The 19,452-nt window shown below is 45.2% G+C and overlaps 1 long non-coding RNA gene and 1 other non-coding gene across 2 annotated transcripts in view; both read left to right on the forward strand.

Annotated features, from left to right (window-relative positions):
• The first annotated feature begins 869 nt into the window (after window positions 1-869).
• Window positions 870-941, forward strand: trnad-guc (transfer RNA aspartic acid (anticodon GUC)). The gene has a single exon. It is a non-coding gene; the product is annotated as a tRNA-Asp (tRNA).
• The window catches only part of LOC132402624 (uncharacterized), a 39,408-nt gene continuing 20,833 nt past the window's right edge, over window positions 878-19,452 (forward strand). Inside the window, exon 1 of the long non-coding RNA XR_009514975.1 lies at window positions 878-1,914. This is a non-coding gene — a long non-coding RNA (uncharacterized LOC132402624). The remainder of the gene's footprint in view (window positions 1,915-19,452) is intronic.

Genomic DNA, 19,452 nt, shown 5'->3' on the forward strand with positions numbered 1-19,452 from the left:
AGAATGTTGCTGGATTGAGGGACGTGTTACAAGGAGGGGTTGAGCAAACGTGCATTGTTTCGTCTGGAGCAGCGGCGGCCGAGAGGAGACCTGAATAGAAATGTATAACAATTATAAAAGGCATAGATAGGGTAGATAGTCAGAGTCTTTTTCCCCCAGAATAGAAATATCTCAAGCGAGAGAACATAAGTTGAAGTTAAGAGGGGTAGAAGTTTAAAGGAAATGTGCGGGGCAAGCGTTTTACCATAGAAAGGGGTGGTTGCCTGGAGAAAGCTGTCTTGAGATTTGGTCTAGGGTGGTGGGGTGGAGATCAAGTCAAATCGCTCTTTATTGTCATTTCGACCATAAAATGCTGGTGCAATACACAGTAAAAGTGAAACAACGTTCCTCCAGGACCCTGGTGCTACATGAAACAACACTAAACTACACAAGTGAGACAACTCAAGGCTACACTGGACTACGTAAAACAACACACTCTGCCAAAGGAGGTGTAAGGTGCCCCTTCCCTCTGCTGGCCTGCAGGTCACCCTTGGGCAAGGCGTCGCACCTGCTTAGCACACCCCCCGCCCCCGATCAGGGTCAGTGAACCCCAATGGCAGCAGGTGGTGCATATCACAACTCCTGTTTAAGCGACCCACTGACACTTCAGACAATCTCTGAAGAGTACTGATAATGACTGGGCTCAGCGGTCTTGTAAGGACGCTGCCCAAAAGAAGGCAATGGCAAACTACTTCTGTTGAAAAATCCAGTCAAAAAACAACCATGATCACTTGTGTGATACGACACAGCACATAATGACAGAAGTTAATAGTACGATATACAATGTTACTGTATCGCATATAAAGATTAACTGCAAACTCTGCATCAAGTCCTCGGTAGTATAGTGGTTAGTATCCCCGCCTGTCACGCGGGAGACCGGGGTTCAATTCCCCGCCGGGGAGGATCAAATCTTTTCTATACCGGCGATATAGATCAAATCCGCCGCTATCTCTGCAGAGTTTCTACTTTCTCCCCGTTGTCGCCTGCGTTTCCTCCGAGAACTAATATTCTTTCTTCTTGTGAAAATCCAATGGCTTTTAGCAGACCAACATAAGGTGTAGTACCGCCGCCTACTGAGTTGGAGTGTGGAGCAAAGAGACAGGAAGTAGAGCCACTAAATTGCTCCTCCGTAGAAACAAACTCAACATCAAAAAGTCCAGTGCTTTTCAGAAAGTAAAACACGCATTTGTATACATTACGATGGCAGTGATATCCTAACAAACGTTCCATGTTAAACGGCGTCTCTCAAATATCTCAATTTAGCAACGAGATGTTTCCTTTGCGCTCATAGAAACATGCCGCACCATTTCCCGACAAGTCCCCTCCGTGGAAATGCAGGCTCCAGTTCCACATTTTAAAGACGTAGGTGACATACACAAAATACGGGAGAACTTCAGCGGGTCAGGCAGCATCCATGGAAATGAACGAAGAGTAAATGTTTTGGGCCGAGACGCTTCTTCCGGGCGGGAAAAGGAGGAGGACGGTGAGAAGAGGGGAAGACGAGTGAAGAGAGTGAAGCCAGGTGGGTGGGAAAGGTAAAGGGCTGGAGATGAATATTTGATAGGAGAGGGCCATATCGGCGAAAGCGAAGGAGAAGGGGACTCCAGGAGAATGTGATTGGCAGGTGTGAAGAGGTGAGAGGCCAGAGTGGGGGAATAGAAGAGGGGAGGGAAAGATCATTGTTTCTTACTGGAAGGAGAAATTGATATTCATGCATTGAGGTTGGAGGCTACCCAGATGGAATATAGGTGTTGCTCCTCCACCCTAAGAGTGACTTAATCGTGGCATGAGAGGACACCATGGACCCACACTTCGCAAGGTGAATGGGAACCGGAATTAAACTGATAGGCCACCAGGAAGTTAGACCATAAGAAGGTAAGATATAGGAGAAGAATTAGGCCATTTGGCCCACTGAGTCTGCTCCACCAATTCAATTGCTGACCAATTTCTCACCTTCTCCCCATTTCCCTTCATGCTCTGACTAATCAAGAATCTATCAACCTCTGCCTTAAATATACCGGATGAATTGGCCTCCACTGCTGCTTATGGCAATGAATTTCACAGATTCACCACCCTTTGGCTGAAGAAATTCCTCCTCATCTTCGTTCTAAGTGGACACCCCTCTATTCAGAGGCTGTGATCTCTGGTCTTAGACTCCACCACTATGGGATCCTCTCCAAATCTACTCTAATAAAGGCCTTTCACCATTTGATAGGTTTCAATTAGGTCACCTCTCAGTCTTCTGAATTGTAGTGAGTACAGGCCCAGAGCCATTAAATGCTCCTCATATGATAAATAATTTCAATACTGGAATCATTTTTGAGAATTTCCTTTGAACCCTCTCCAATGTCAGCATACCCTTTCTTAGATAAGAGGCCCAAAACTTCTTACAATACTCCAGAAGAGGCCTCTGCAGTGCCTTTTAAAGCCTCAACATTACATCCTTGTTAAAATGTTAATGTTAAATGTTCCACCTTTGGCAGAGGTGATTGGTGGGTTTCACCAATGTACAGGAGCACCGGATACAATAGATGACCTCAGTGGATTTGCAGCTGAAGTGTTGCCTCACCTGGAAGGACTGTTTGGGGCCATGAATACGGGTGATGGCGGAGGTGAATGGGCAGGCGTAGCACTTTAGCTGCTTGCAGACGTAAGTGCTGGGAGGGACGTTAGTGTGGAGGATGAATGGACAAGGGAATCACAGAGGGAGCAATCCCTGTGGAAAGTGGAGTGAAGGGGGGAGGCAAAGATGTGTTTAGTGGTTGGATCCCTGTGGAGATGTTGGAAGTTGCGGAGAATGATGTGTTGGATGTAGGAGATGGGGTGGTAAGTAAGGACACAAGGAATTGTTAAGGTGTGGGAAAGTATCTTCCTGGGAATAGATGCAGCAGAGATAGAAGAACTGAGAAAAGGGAGTAGCATTTTTACAGAAAACAGGCTGGGAAGAGATATAATTGAGATAGTTGTGGGAATGGGTAGGTTTAGAAAAGACTTTGGATGACAATTTGTCTCCAGAACCGGAGACAGAGAGATTGAGAAAGGGAAGGGAGGTGTCAGAAATAGACCGAGTGAATTTAAAGGCAGTGTAGAAGTTGGATCCAAAGTTGATGAAATTGATGAGCTCAGCATGGGTGCATGGTGCAGCACCAATGCAGTCATCAATAGAGTGGATGAAGAACTGGGGAGTATTACCAGGGAAGGCTTGGAGCATAGACTGTTTTACACAGCCAACAAAAAGGCAGGCATAGCTGGGACCCATGCAGGTGTCTGTGGTTACCCCTCAAGTCTGAAAAAAGTGGGAGGAGCCAAAGAAGACATTGTAGAGGTTGACGACCAGTTCTGCCAGGCAGAGGTGGAGGGGAGTTGATTGGTTCTTTTGTTAATAAAGAAAAGGAGAGAAGCGTATAGAGATTGGACATCCTTGGTAATTTATTGGTTGCACAGGAAATTACAGTGTCAGGAAATTAAGGGCTCGGGATTTGAAAATTACTGAGGAGATTGAGGGCAAGTGAAGTGTCACAGACATGGGAAAGGGCTGAACCAAGGGGGATAGAGAGCAGTCGAGGTATGAGTACATGAGTTCAGTGAGGCAAGACCAAGCAGAGACAATGGGCCTACGGGACAGTCCAGTCTTTGGATCTTGGGTATGAGGTAGAAGCAAGCAGTGTAAAGTAAGGGAACTCTGAGTCTGATGGCAGAGGATGGGAGTTCTCCAGAAATGATAGTTATGCTGTCAGAGACAGTTTTCTGATGACCCAGAGCTGGTCCTCTTCAAGAAATAGGTACGTATTTGGTACTTTTTTTTCTTTTGACTTACAATATAAATCTTCTGGTACTGTGTACTCCTTTATGCAGAAACTAATAAAAATATTGAAAGAGAAGAAATAGGTATAAGGAAGTGTCTGAGAACTGTGCCTGGCCTCTGCAAAGTAGAGTTTTAGTAGGTTACTTGGTCACAGGGGTGTAATTGGGCAAGTGCACGCTCTTTGGGCCTGTTATCATGCTGCATCTCTAAATAAAATAAATGCAGAGAATGCAGGAATGTAGATCACATGCAGGCAGATTTAGTTTAATTGGTGTTCAGCGCGGCCATGGTGTGCCGAACTACCAGTTCATGCGCTCGAATGAATTGTATTATACCATCTGGTATGGCGGTTGAAGTTCAAAAAGTAAATCGTAGAAGCCTGTAAAATTAGTCAGCTCCATCATGGATACTAGTCTCCGTAGTGTTCAAGGCATCTTCGAAGAGCGGTGCCTTAGGAGGGTAGTATCCAATCCAGGGAGGCACACGCTCAGCGATTCCGGAAAAGCTCCGATTTCTGAATGGACATTGATTCCTGAACACTACCTCACTACTGTTTTTAAACTTGGTTATTTTGCACAACGTATTTTAACTAAACTATTTAATGGACGCACACACACACACACACACACACATATATACAAACGTTTGTGTGTGTGTGTGTATATATAGTAAGGGTAATTCAGTTTTTCTCTATATTTATCATGTCTTTCATTGTACTGCTGCCGTAAAGTTAATGAATTTCACGGTATATGTCGGAAAATCTTACAAAAGGCAGTGGATTTGGCCCAGTCGATCACAGGTAAAACCCTCCCAACCATTGAGCACATCTACATGAAACTTTGCCATGGGAAAGCAGCATCCATCATCAGAGATCCTCACCACCCAGCCCGTGCTCCTTTCTCGCTGCTGCCAGAGTACAAGAGCCTCGGGACTCGCACCACCAGGTTCAAGAATAGTTACTACCCCTCGACCATCAGGCTCTTGAACAAAAGGGGTTAACTACATTCATTCAAGGACTCTTTTATCTTGTTATTTCACGCGCGTTATTTATTTATTATCTGCATTTGCACATTTTGGTTACAGTTAACAGATCTTGTCTAGAGTTACTGTTCTGTAGATTTGCTAAGTATCCCCTTAGAAAAAGGATGTCAGCGTTGTACATGGTGACATGTATGTACTCTGATAATGCATTTACTTTGAATTTTGATTCTGGCATAGCTATTCAAACAATGAACGCTCATCGGGGAATTGCTCTAAGGGGCCGTTTGGTTGCGATGCACTGGCCGCTCCTGGCATACTATTCACTTCTTTGACCTTATCTACCATCCGGAGACGCCGAGGTGTCTATTTTACCGTGTGCAGAGATGGGGAATATTTGCATAGAGTCGTGTCGTGTAACAGATTTTTGAGAGGGTTCATTGTTTGCCCAGCCACCTGTCCTTTTTCTGCCCGGGAGGAGGCAGTGTCCCACGGGAGAGGTTGCCGCCCCTATTAAAACACCTGAAAGGATGCTCCTTAATTTTTGGGTACGTTTCAATGTCTCGCTTCCGATCTAGGGCCACCCGGTACGGAGGGGTGAGTGGGTCGCTCGGGGAATGTCCTGGCCGCTTCGCTGCTGGCCATTCTCAGATCTAGGCGGCAGGTAGTCCAGGGGTTCCTGCCGACTGCCTGCCTCTGCTGCGGGGTTATTTCTGTGCCCGGGTGTCCCTGGAGGAGTACGCACGGTGGGGGAGATCTGAGAACGGTGCGCCCCACAGAAGTCTTGAATATTTTGTAGATAACAGTAATCGTATCTTTAATTTGAGGTTGTTGATAGCTCTGTGAAGCCCTGATTATTGTAGATGCCTTAGTGGGCTAATAAACTTCAGTATGTTTGTGAAACAGTGGGGGGGAGGGGCATTTGGTCGCGATGCGACGAGGCGGTTCTTGTACCTGCATACTTTTCATTTCCTTGCCCTCGTCTGCCGTCCAGACACCCCGGGGCGAAGTCTCTTTATGCAGCGAGGCCATGCCCTGTACATTGGGGACATGGGTGGAAAGTGTTTTTGCATAGAGAGAGCAGAGCTGTGTAACAGATTTTTTAAACTGGTTCTGTCTGCCGTATTCCTTCTGTGGCCGGCAGGAGGTAGTGCACTGTGTGAATACGGAAATTCAGAGATGGCGGTTTACATTTGAACATCTGAAGTGGCTGCTCGTAAAGTTTTAATTACACGTAAGCACCACGACCAATGCCGCTGCTAAGGGGAAAGGGACTCTCTGGGAAAAGAATAAAAACAGAAAATGCTGGCAGAACTCAGTAGGTAAGACAGCATCTATGGGAGGAGGTAGTGATGACGTTTTGGGCCGAAACCCTTCATCAGGAGTGAAGTCACATGGGATGGTCGAGGGGGGATAAGAAGTGGGAGGAGGGATTAAGTAGAAGTGATAGGCTGGAGGGAAATAGGCGGTGGGGGGGGGGGAAGGTGGAGAATTATGGGAAATAAAAGAGAAAGAAAGGTAGGGCTGGGGGGAGATTATAGTGAGGGGGGGAAAGAGAGAGAAAGAGAACCAGACTAAAGTTATAGATAGGGATGGGGTAAGGGGGGGCAGGGGTATCAACGGAGGTCTCTGGGAAAAGGTTCGCTCCTGGAGCTGGGCATTCAGACGTCCTGCCCGAGTCGACTGCTTACCCCTCTTCCGGGGTTATGTCCATTCCCGGGTGTCCATGAGAAGGAATGCGTGGTCTCTAATAGCACAATGAGGGGCTTCCAAGAATGGTGGGCCCCGCGGCAGCTCAAATGTGTTGTAGATAGTAATAGCAGCATTTTAATTTAAATCTGTATGTAGTTTATGAAACCCTGATTATTGTACAGTGTTTTGTTAATGAATAAACAAAACTTGGTGAAGTTGTGGATAGTGTGCAGGGTTGTAGGTTGCAGCGAGACATTAATAGAATGCAGAGCTGGGCTGAGAAGTGACAAGAATTTCCCTACCGCATAGCCCTCTATTTCTCTAAGCTCCGTGTACCCATCTTAAGAGCAAAGACCCTATTGTATCCGCTTCCACCACCGGCAGTGGATTCCATACACCCACCACTCTCTGTATGAAAAACTTACCTCTGACATCCCCCTTGTACCTACTTCCAAGCACCTTAAAACTCTGCCCCTTCCTGTTTGCCATTTCAGCCCTGGGAAAAAGCATCCGGCTATTCACACAATCAATGTCTCTCATCATCTAATACACCTCTAGCAGGTCACCCCTTCGTTGCTCCAAGGAGAAAAGGCCATAACCAATTCTCACAAGGCATGCTCTCCAATCCAGGCAACGTCCTTGCAGATCTCCTCTGCACCCTCTGTAATGAGGTGACCCGAAATGAACACAATACTCCAAGTGGGGTCTAACTAAGGTCTTGGGGTCCATCCTTCAAAGTTGCCACACAAGTTGATACTGTGGTTATGAAGGTGACCTTCACCAGACTGAGTTCAAGATCCGTGATGTTATGTTGCAGATCTATAAAACCCTGGGTAGACCACACTTGGAATATTATGTGCAGCTCTGATTGCCTCATTATAGGAAAAATGTGGAAGCTTTCGAGAAAGCAATTACCAGTTGCTGCCTGGCCTAGACGGTATGTCTTCTGAAGACAGGTTGATCAAGCTAGGGCTTTTCTCTTTGGAATGAAGGAGTAAGAGGTGACTTGATAGAGGTGTACAAAATGATAAGAGACATTGCTAGCTCACAAACAAGAGAAAATCTGCAGATGCTGGAAATCCGAGCAACACTCCCAAAATGCTGGAGGAACTCAGCAGGCCAGGCAGCGTGAATGGAAAAAAGTACAGCTAACGTTTCAGGCCGAAGCCCTTCGGCAGGACTAGAGAAGAAAAGCTGAGGAGTAGATTTGAAAGGTAGGGGGAGGGAGAGTGAAACGCCAGGCGCTAGGTGAAACCTGGAGGGGAAGGGATGAAGCAAAGAGCTGGGAAGTTGATTGGTGAAGGAGACAGAAGGCCATGGAAGAAAGAAAAAAGGGGGGAGGAACACCAGAGGGAGGCGATGGGCAGGCAAAGAGATAAGGTGAGGAAGGGATAAGAGGATGGGAAATGTTGAAGGAGGGGGGGTGGGGGGCATTACTGGAAATTTGAGAAATCAATGTTCATGCCATCAGGTTGGAGGTTACCCAAACAGAATATAAGGTGTTGTTCCTCCAACGTGAGTGTGGCCTCATCACGACAGTGAAGGGGGCCGTGGATGGACATAACGGAATGGGAATAGGAAGTGTCGGCAGCGCTGGCACACAGCAGCAGCGGCCTTTCACATCTGGTGCTATAATTTTTTTTAAATTTAATTTTAAGGCACAGTTAGGGTTCAGGGCAATGGATAACAGAGTGACTGTCTACCATCACCAGATACTGCTACAGCACAGAGATCGCCCAAAAACAAATCTTCATGAAAATCTTCTGGTTAGATTGCATGACCTCGGCCTGCTGAGGGAATCGGGCCTGCAGTCCTCAGAGTCGCCTGAGGCCGGTGGCCAGAGGTGGGGACTTCGTAAGCGGTGTGCGAGGAAGCTGAAGCGAGGTGAGCGGGCAGGAGTCCGTGCCAGGTAAAAGCAAGCCCCAGCCGGCCGGCTCTCCCGTCCATTCTGCTCTCAAGTGGACATTAAATTGGACTACATCTGTGGCAACGAAATACTCAGCGGGAGTAGAGAAACGGACGGAATCCTGGGCACCGCCATTCAGCTGTTTATTTATGTAACAGATTTTCCCCCAAGCTATCGGACTACCAACCTACTGCCCTCTGCTGTGCCTATTGTCTTGTTTATTATTTATTGTAATGCCTGAACAGTTCTGTGTGCTTTATACAGTCCTGGGTAGGTCTGTAGTCTAGAGTAGTTTTTGTGTTGTTTTTACGTAGTTCAGTGTAGTTTTTGTATTGTTTCATGTAGCACCATGGCCCTGAAAAATGTTGTCTGGTTTTTACTATGTACTGTACCAGCAGTTATGGTCAAAATGACAATAAAAGTGACTTGACTTGAAAATGGGTGGTCACTGGGAGATCCCACGTTCTGGCAGACGGCGTGTAGATGCTTGGCAAAGCGGTCTCCCAGTCTATGTTGTGTCTCACCGGTATACAGGAGGCATCATCAGGAGCACCGAACGCAGTAAATGACTCGTCATTCTAGAATGAAAGGCCTCATCCTGAGAGCAGATGCAGTGGAGACGGAGGAATTGAGAAAAGGGGATGGCATTTTTACAAGTAACCCAGATTTTTTTCTTGGGGCAGAAATGACTAATACAAGAGGGAAAAATTTTAAGATGATTGGAAGAAAATATAGGTGGGAATATCAGAGGTATGTTCTTTTCACAGAGAATGGAGGGTGTGTGGAATTTCTCTGCTGTGGTGGGGGTGGAGACAGATATATTAGGGAAATTTAAGAAGTTCTTAGATAGGCCCGTGGTTGACAGAAAAAATGGAGGGCTAATAGAAAGAAATGGCTAAGTACAATATCTTGGGCTGAAAGCCCTGTACTGTACTTAAAAAGGAGCTGTTTGGCCCATCCAATCTATCAGTCCCATCTCCTGCATCTTGTCTCACCCTTAAAGTGACTTTCTCCCAATGTTCAAAGTAAATTTATTATCAAAAGGTGTATATGATTACAACCTTCAGATTCATTTTCTTAGAGGGACCCACAGGAAAACAAAAAAAAAACAATAGAATCCATGAGAAACCACGCATAGCAAAGACTGACAAACATCCAATGTGCAAAAGAAGACAAATCATGCAAATAAGTAAAAAAGAACAATACATTGAACATGAGCTGCAGAGCCCCTGAAAGTGAATCCCCAGGCTGCGGAGTCAGTTCACCACGGAGGAGAGCAAAGCTGGTCCGGGAGATCGACGGCTTCAGGGCAACATCAGCTTCCGAATTTAGCTACGTAAGACCCAAGACCCCTGCCCCTCCCGCCCAATGGTAGTAGCGATAAGAGAGGGAGACAGGTCACATGGGGCAGGCTCAGGTGGGGGATCTTGGCTGGCACAGAGCAGAGGGGCTGAACTGCTCTTGGGTTTCGATGCTTTAGCCTGGCATGAAGCCCATGCGTAGATTGTTTGAGAGTTCACCCAGCTGCCTCTGCAAGCCCTGATGTGCCCTGACTTCACCTGCAAGCACTTTTTGGCAGGCTGTCCGCATACTGTAAATCATGAAACATCTTTATTTCTCTCAGTACCCTCATATCTTTTCTGTCTAGTTTCAGGAAGTAGAACAAGATGGAATAAATTAATGGTACAATTCTTCATTGAGGTTTTATTGGTCAGACCCCACAAAGAGTATTGTGAACAGTTTTGAGCCCTTCATTTAAGGAAGGATGTGAAGGCATTGGAGAGGGTCCAGAGAAGGTTGACAAGAATGTTTCCAGAAATGAAAAAGTTAACTTATGAGAGAGTTTGATGGCTCTGGGCCTGTATTCACTGGAACTTAGAAGAATAGGGGGAGATCTCATTGAAACCTATCGAATATTGAAAGGCCCAGATATTTCTTGTAGTGGGAGGTCAGAGAGCACAGTCTTAGAATTGAAGGATGTCCCTTTAATACAGAGATGAGGAAGAATTTCTTTAGCCAGAGGGTGATGAATCTGAAATTCATTGTCCCAGATGGCTGTGGAGGGCAAGTCATTGGGTATGTATAAAGCAGAGGTTGATAATAGGTCTTCATTAGTCAGGGTTTCAAATTTTACAGGGAGAAGGCAAGAAAATGAGGTTGAGAGGGAGATAAGTCAGCCATGATGGAATGGCAAAGCAGAATCTACGGACCGAATGGCCTAACTTTATCTTATAGTCTCACAGTCTAAGCGGTATTTTTTTTTACCTAGAACAGTGCCACGATTTAGGTTTCTTATATTTAAGCCGGGTTGCCAGTGAAGAGGAATGCTGCTTTTATTGTTAAATTGAGTGAAAGCAACACAAAAGGAAATGAGTCATTCCATTCTGTGAAATTGGTAAACCAGTCAGCACATCTTTGACATTGCTTGGAATTGCGATGCTCATCTGTGCAATCTGTTGCCTGCCCCGAAGGACGATAATCTTTTAGACAGAAATTATAGTTTCTTGGCAATTTTCATTTCAGTCACTGAATGAGGCTTTTATGAGCCTTGCCATTTTTTGTAGCTTTGAGATCTGTCTTTCTCTCGCTGTCTCTCTTGCATTTTCACTGCAAATTAGCATTGCGGACTACCATTTTGAAACTGGGAAAACTGCTTTGCAGACACCCTACTAAATATTCCTCTTCCAGCAGCGTCCTACATCTTCAAGGTTAAACTCAGACTGAAGGGCTTGCTCACTGCCTGCCAATAAGCTCCAAGTAATGTTCTGTTAAATAGCATCATCAAAGACCCACGAGTTCCTGCTACATGCTTCAAGCGGTTACCAAAGCTGTATTTTCAAGTTCAAGTTTATTGTCATTCAGTCATACACAGGTATGACTAAATGAAGCATTGTTCCCCCAGAAAATTCAAAGCAAGTTTATTATCAAAGTACATGTATGTCTCCACATACAAACTCTGAGATTCATTTTCCCGTGGGCATTCACAGTAAATACAAAGAAGCAAAAGAAAACTAAATAAGCAATGAACATCAAGAACGTGAGATGAAGAGTCCCTGAAAGTGAGTCAATAGGCTGTGGGAACAGTCCAGTGTTAGAGTGGGAAGGTGAGTGGTGTTATCCCCTCTGGTTCAAGAGCCTGATGGTTGAGGGATAATACTGTTTCTGAAGCTGGTGATGTGAGTTCTGAAGCTCCTGTACCTTCTTCCTGATGGCATCTTGAATAGCCTGGATGATCTGGGGTCCTTGAGGGTGGATCCCATTTTCCTGTGACAGTGTTTCATGTCGATGTGCCCAATGGTCAGAAGGGTTTTGCCCATGAAGGACTGGGCTGTACTAACCATTTATTGTAGGCACAGTACACATGATGAAGGTCGAAGGTTGTCATAGCGGGGGGAGGTAGAAGGGATAAGCTCCCACTATCTTTTAAATGCTGCCGATGCCATACACCACAAATAGTCCCTGACAACCAAAACCAACTCCTGGCCTTCACGTGCGGCGTAGCTACTAAGCCAGCGGAACCATTTCTGCCGACAGGACAAGGGGCAGAAGCGGGTTAGTGGTACCTTAAAACTGGTCGCTTTGGGTAGATGGGGCTCGTCGTGGTTGGCAGCTCATTTAGGAGAACGAAAACTGTCATCTCAAACCTGCACTGCCTTGAGACTATACCCACCCATGTGGAAGGCTTCTGGAGTAAGCCCCTAGGGGAAAGATCTGGAGCTGGAGTCCCTAAGGCAGAACTACTTTGAGTTCAATGCTTCCTGGCAACTCCTATGCTGGTGCCAGTCAGTATCAGTCTTCGGATTCATCAGCTGCATGGAAAAGGGAAGCCGGCTACGTGGGCAACAGCTTGCTCTCTATATTATACTGCCCAGGTTTGCTTGTGTACTGACTTGAGTGGGATGCAACATCCACGGTTGACTTCAACCAACAGAGGCCTACTACTCCACATAGTCCCTAAGTGGCATGGCCCGAAGATTGACTGGTGGACATAATGTACATGTATGTGTAAGATAGTGTAGGCCTCCGTTTGTCTCGATAGACCATGGATTTGCGCCTTGGAAAGTTTCCAGAGCGCGAGCCTGGGCAGGGTTTTTTTGGAAGAGACTTGCCCAAGCTGCAAGTCTCCCCCTCCACACCTCTCTACACCACTGATGTTGTCCAAGGGAAGGACATTAGGACTGATACAGCTTGGCACCGGTGTCATTGCAAAACAATGTGTGGTTAAGTGCCTTGCTCAAGGACGCCACATGCAGCCTCAGCCAAGGCTCAAACTAGCGACCTTCAGACAAACGTCTTAACCACTTGGCCACGCGCCACCACAATGACAGTGTAAGATGGTATAATGTTACTGACACTATCACAATTAAAAAAAGCAGTCGTATAGATATCTGAGACAGCAGCCAGCAGAAGATGGAAAGTGACCAGTGCAGGATGAGTGTGTGTCTGTGAGCTGGTGAGTGGAAAGGTGGAGGTGGCCTTCAGACATGTTTGCTGGGTGTTATCAGGGCACTAAGAAATCTAACAGTCTGGGGGGGGGGGGGGGAGGAAAGCTATTACCCAGCCTGACAGTTCGTTTCTTGTGCTTGTGTACTTTCTGCCTGGTGGCAGGAAGTCAATGTGATTGTGGGAGGGAAGGGAGTGGTCTTTGACAATACTGTAGGTACTGCATTTACAGCACTCCTGATGTATGTCCTGAATATACGAGTGGGGGCAGACCCTGATGATGGTTTCAGCAGTCCTCATCATCCATTCTGGGTCTTGAGATCTGATGCATTGCAACTCCAATACCAGGCAGTGATGCAGCTGGTCAGGACGCTCCCAATGGCACCTCCGATAGAATGTAGTGAGAATGGGGAGGGAGGGGGAGCCTCGCTTGCCTCAGTCTCCTCAGCACACCAAGATGCTGCTGTTCTGTCTTGGCTGAAGAGGTGGGGAGGGACCAGGTGAGATGGCCAGCAATGTGCTCATCAAGAAACTTGATGCTCCTGAATCTCCAGCCAAGGAAGACCCTACAGAGGATAATAAAAAGCACCAAATGGATCACCTGGGTTTCCATCCCCCCTATATGTGATATTTACTAGGCGTGTTGTACACAAAGTTCCCAGAGCATTGATGAGGATCCCTACCACCCATCCCACAATCTCTCTGACTCTCTACCATCCGGAAGGCAGTTCAGGAGCATCAGGACGAGGACTGTCAGACTGGGGAACAGTTTCTTCCCTCAGGCTGTGAGACTAATGAATACCCTGCCACCACCGAGCTCTTGTCACACTGCATACATTTTGAACTATATTTTATTAACTTACTTTGTATATATGGTTATATTTGGTTGTATATATGTACAGTCAGATGACAATAAACTTGACCTTGATATATTTGCAATACAAAGGTAGGATCAAAAAGAACCTTCTTACTACTTTACCTCCTCCCCCACCATTCACCTTCTTCCCCCCCCCCCACTTGGTCTCACCTATCACCTACCAACTTGTACTCATTTCCATCCCTTTAACTTATTCCAGTCTTGATGAAGGGACTCGATCCAAAACATCTGCTGTTTATTGCTGCTTGGCCTGCTGAGCTCCTCCAGCATTTTTATTTTAATTATTTAGAGATGCAGCACGGAAGAGGTCCAGGTCCTTTCGGCCCAGTGAGCTGCACCACCCAACACCCACCTTAATCACCCCAGCTTAAACACTTGACAATTTAAAGTTCAAAGTAAATTTTATTATCAAAGTATGTATATGTCACCATACATAATCCTGAGATTCATTTTCTTGTGGGCATACTCAATAAATCTTTAGCGTAATAACTAAAACAGAATGAATGAAAGGCTACCCAACCAGGCTATTCAACCTGAGCACAGATGAAAACAAACTGTGCAAATACAAATGAAGAAATAATAATGAGTAGATAAGCAATAAATATCAAGAACATGAGATAAAGAGTCCTTGAAAATGAGGCCATTGGTTGTGAGAACATTTTAATGATGAGGTAACTGAAGTTATCCCCTTTGGTTCAAGAGCCTGGTGGTTGAGGGGTAGTAACTGTTTCTGAAATTTACAATAAACAATTAACCTACTAACCAGTACCTCTTTGGACTGTGGGTGGAAAGTGGAGCACCCAGAAGAAATTTTGTTTGTGTTGAGCTACAGACCATTCATCCCCTCATTCCTGCTTCCCCAGTCAATGGCTGATCTTTTTCCTCTGCATCAGTATTGTGCACTATATTGATTGGTTCCCTCACTGTCCAAAATAAAAATCAGTAACTCGGTCCATGTGGGGAGACAATTCCAAAGATTCTGGGTGAAGAGATTCTCCTCCTCTCTATTCTGACCCCTTATATTAAGATATAATCCCTTCATTTCAGAGACTTTGAGGGGGTTAGGGAAATAAAATCAGTAAAAGATGTCAATTGAGTTTATTTGAATGGTCATCAACCTAAAACATTAACTCAGCTTCTCTCTCCATAGAAGCTGCCTATCCTTATATTTATTTATTTTAGTTAGAGATGCTGCACGGTAACAGGCCTTTTCTAGCCCAATGAGCCTGTGGTGCCCAATTACACCCAAGTAACCAATTAACCTGTTAACCCATTCATCTTTGGAATTTGGGAGTAAACTGGAGCACCCAGAGGAAACCCACATGGTCAATGGGGAGAACATACAAATTCCATACAGACAACGACAGGAATTGAACAGGGGTCACTGGTGCTGTGCAGCATTACACTAACTGTCATAAGTATTTCCAGAAAATTCTGTCCTTACTTCAGGAAGAACATGGAGCACAGTGCAGGTGCTCCGGCCCACAATATTGGGCTGACCTTTTAACTCATTCCAAGATCAATCTAACCCTTCACTCCTCCAGAGCCTTCCATTTCCCTTTCATCTACATGGCTCTGTTGAATGTCCTGAACATATGAGCCTCCACCACAGTTCCTGGCTGTGAATTCCATGCACTTACCACTCTGTGTAAAAAAAACTACCTCTGACATTCCCTCCTATGCTTTCCCCAATCCTCTTAAAGTTGTATTAGTCATTTCCATGCTGGGGAGAAGACTCTGGCTGTCCACTCTGTCTATGTCTCTTATCATCTTAAACATTTCTATCAAATCAGCTCTCATGCTCCTTTGCTCCAAAGAGAAAACTCTTAGAAGCACAGTCTGTGCGGATCAGAAATAACATCTCCACCTTGCTGATAATCAACTCCGTTTACAGCCATGACAATGTGGCCTCGCACAACTCAAATGCCATTTGCTGATGACACAACTATTGTTGGCAGAAATTCAGAAGGTGGTGAGTAGGCATACAGAGGTGACATAGACCAGCTAGTTGAGTGGTGTCGCAACAACGACCTTGCTTTTAACATCAGAAGAATTGATTGTGGACTTCAGAAAGGGTAAGACAAGAGAACACACCAATCCTCATAAAGGGATCAGAAGTGGAAAGAGTGAGCAATTTCAAGTTCCTGGGTGTCAACATCTCTGAGGATCTCTCCTGGACCCAACATATCAATGCAGTTACAAAGAAGGCACAACAGTGGCAGTATTTCATTGGGAGTTAGAAGAGATTTGGTGTGTCACCAAAGACATTGTCACATTTCTACACCAATGGGGGCGGGGGGGCAGCCCCAAACACGGCATGGACATCCACCATGCCAAACCACCTCAGGTGTCTCCTCCCTTGGCTGTAACAGCCTTGAGGTCCTGGCCATATACCATAAGACTGTAAGATACAGGAGAAGAATTAAGCCATTTGGCCCACCATTTCTTCATGACGGATCCATTTTTCCCCTCAGCCCCAATCTCCTGTATCACTGTATCCCTCATGCCCCGACCAATCAAGAATCCATCAACCTCTGCCTTAAATATGCATAAAAACCTGACCTTCATAGCTGCCTGTGGCAAAGGATTCCACAGATTCACCACTCCCTGGCTAAAGAAATCCCTCCTCACATAGGTGCTCATAGTACACCCCAGTATTCTGAGGCTGCGTCCTCTGGTCTTAGACTCTCCCACCATAGGAAACCTCCTCTCCGCTTACACTCCACCAAGGCCTTTCACTATTTGATAGGTTTCAATTAGGTCAGCCCTTATTCTTCAGAATTTGAGTGAAAACAGGCCCAGAGCCATCAAAGAATCCTCATATGACAAGCCATTCAATCCTGGAATTATTTTTGTGGACTTCCTTTGAACCCACTGCAGTTTCAGCACGTCCTGTCTAAGATAAGAGGCACAAAACTGCTCAGAATACTCCAAGTGAGGCCTCACCAGAGCTTTATAAAATCTCAGCATTACATCCTGGCTTTTATATTCTTGTCCTCTTGAGATGAATGTTATCATTGCATTTGCCTTCCTTAACGCAGACTCAACCTATAAATTAACCTTTAGGAAATCTTGCACAAGGACTCCCAAGTCTCTTTGTGCCTCACTTTTTGTATTTTCTTTCCATTTAGAAAATAGTCTACTTCTTTTCTTCTACCAAAGTGCATGACCATACACTTCCCAAGACTGCATTCCATCTGCCACTTTTTTCCCCATTCTCTTAATCTGACTTAAGTCATTCTGTAGCCTCTCTACTTTCTCAAGACTACCTGCATCCCCAACTATCATCTGCAAACTTTGCAACCAAGCCATCAATTCCATCATCCAAAGCATTAACATATAACTTAAAAATAATCGGTCCCAACACAGACCCCTGTGGAACACCACTAGTCACCAGTATTCAACCAGAAAAGACTCCCTTTATTCCCACTCTTTGCCTCCTACCAATCAGCCACTGCTTTATCCATACTGGAATCTTTCCTGTAATACAATGGGCTTGCAGCTTGTTAAGCAGCCTCACATGTGGCACCTTGTCAAAAGCCTCCTGAAAATCCAAGTACCCAACATCAACCAATGTTCCGTTGACTATCCTGCTTGTTATTTCTTCAAAGAATGCCAACAGATTTGTCAGATAAGATTTCCCCTTAAAGAAACCATGCTGACCATGGCCTATTTTATCATGTACTTCCAAGAACCCCAAAGCCGCCTCCTTAACAATTGACTCCAACATCTTCCCAACCACTGAGATCAGTCTAACTGGCCTATAGCTTTCTTTCTTCTGCCTCTCTCCCTTCTTGAAGAGTGGAGTGACATTTGCAATATTCCAGTTTTCTGGAACCATTCCAGAATCTAGTGATTCTTGAAAGATTATTACTAATGCCTCCACAACCTCTTCAACCACCTCTTTCAGAACCCTAGGGTGTACACCATCTGGTCCTTGTGACTTATCTACCATCAGACCTTTCGGTTTCCCAAGAGTTTCCTTCATAATAATGGTAACTTCACACACTTCATGGTCCCTGACACCTGGAACTTCCATACAGCTAGTCTCTTCCGCAGTGAACGCTGACGCCAAATTTTTATTCCGTTCATCTGCCATTTCTTGTCCTCCATTACTATCTCTTCATCATCATTTTCCAAAGGCTCGATAACCACTGTCATCTCCCTTTTACACTTTTATGTTTCTGAAGAAACTTTTGGTAGCCTCTTTAATAGTATTGACTAGTTTACATTGGTATTCCATCTTTGCTCATTTATTTAATCTCAAAAACTGCCCCTTTGGATACCTTCTTCATAAACCAGAATCTAACTTCAAATCCAGCTGCTGCCTGTTAGTTTCCATTCCTAGCTCAGTGGTTGATGCAATGTTCCCAATGTGCACCTTCTCTGGGACACAACATAACTTCTCCCATTCTCAGCAACTTTCAGGGCTGTTTACTTCACTTACTGAGCATAGAACATAGAGCAGTACAACACATTCCAGGCCACTTACCTCATGATGTTGTGCCGTCCTTTTAACCTACTCTACCATCAGCCTCACCCTTCCCTCCCACATAGCCCTCCATTTTTCTTTCAACCATGTTTCATAAATGTCCTAATGTAACAGCCTCTACCACACACCCTGGAAGCACACTCCATGCACCCATCACTCTCTGTGTGAAAAACCAACCTCTGATATCCCCGCTATACTTTCCTCGCTAAAATGATGCCCTTTCATGCTAGCTATTTCCAGCCTGGGGAGAAGGCACTGACTTGTAGGGCCACTCACCCCCCTTCACCTCAGAGTGAAAAGCCCTAGCTCACTCAACCTATCCTCATAAGACAAGTTCTCTATCTCAGGCAGCATCCTGGTAAATCTCCTTTGCATCCACTTGAAAAATTTTAAAAATCTATGGATATGGACTCAAGATCCTCGAAACGCTCAAAAACGTCTTCTACTTGTGTGCCATGGACAGCATTCTGATAGGCTGTATCTCTCTCTAGTATGGGGGGGGGGTGGTGGTATTATCACACGGGATCGAAAGAAGTTACAGGAAGTTGTAAAGTTAGTCGGCTCTGTCTTGGGTACTAGCCTCTGTAGTATTCAAGACATCTTCAAGGAGCAGTGCCTCAGAACAGCAGTGTCCATTATTAAGGACCCCCATCACCCAGGACATGCCTTGTTCTCACTGTTACTGCCAGGAAGAAGGTGCAGGAGCCTGAATGATTCAGGAACAGCTTCTTCTTCTCTGTCATCAGATTTCTGAATGGCCATTGAACCTGTGAACACTACCTCACATTTTTTATATTATTTCTGTTTTTGCACTATTTTAATTCAACTACTTAATACATATATATTTACTGTAATTAATATACTTATTTATGTTTTCTATAAGTAACTCTAGGTTTGGCTAGCAGCGTTAATCTAGGCAAAGACAGACCCCTGCCTGGCCAAGCTTAAGAAATCTCGTTTGGGTAGGGGCTGCGTGATGTGTTCCCGTTACAAACCATTACCATGGAATAACAAACAGTACACAATATGCAGTTAAATGATTGAGCATTATAATTCTTAACTTGACTGTAGGGTTAGTAAAGAAAACAAAAAGAAAAAGGGCCCTTTTTTATGAAACAGTCTAATGCGCACATTGGAGCTCATTGTTTTCCTGTCTGTTCGTTCGCCATCGATTTCCCCCCGGGCATCCATTCCCAACCCCATTCCAAGTCCATTCCGTC

The sequence above is a fragment of the Hypanus sabinus genome, chromosome 12 (assembly GCF_030144855.1).
Source record: "Hypanus sabinus isolate sHypSab1 chromosome 12, sHypSab1.hap1, whole genome shotgun sequence".
In the NCBI taxonomy this organism is placed as follows: domain Eukaryota; kingdom Metazoa; phylum Chordata; class Chondrichthyes; order Myliobatiformes; family Dasyatidae; genus Hypanus; species Hypanus sabinus.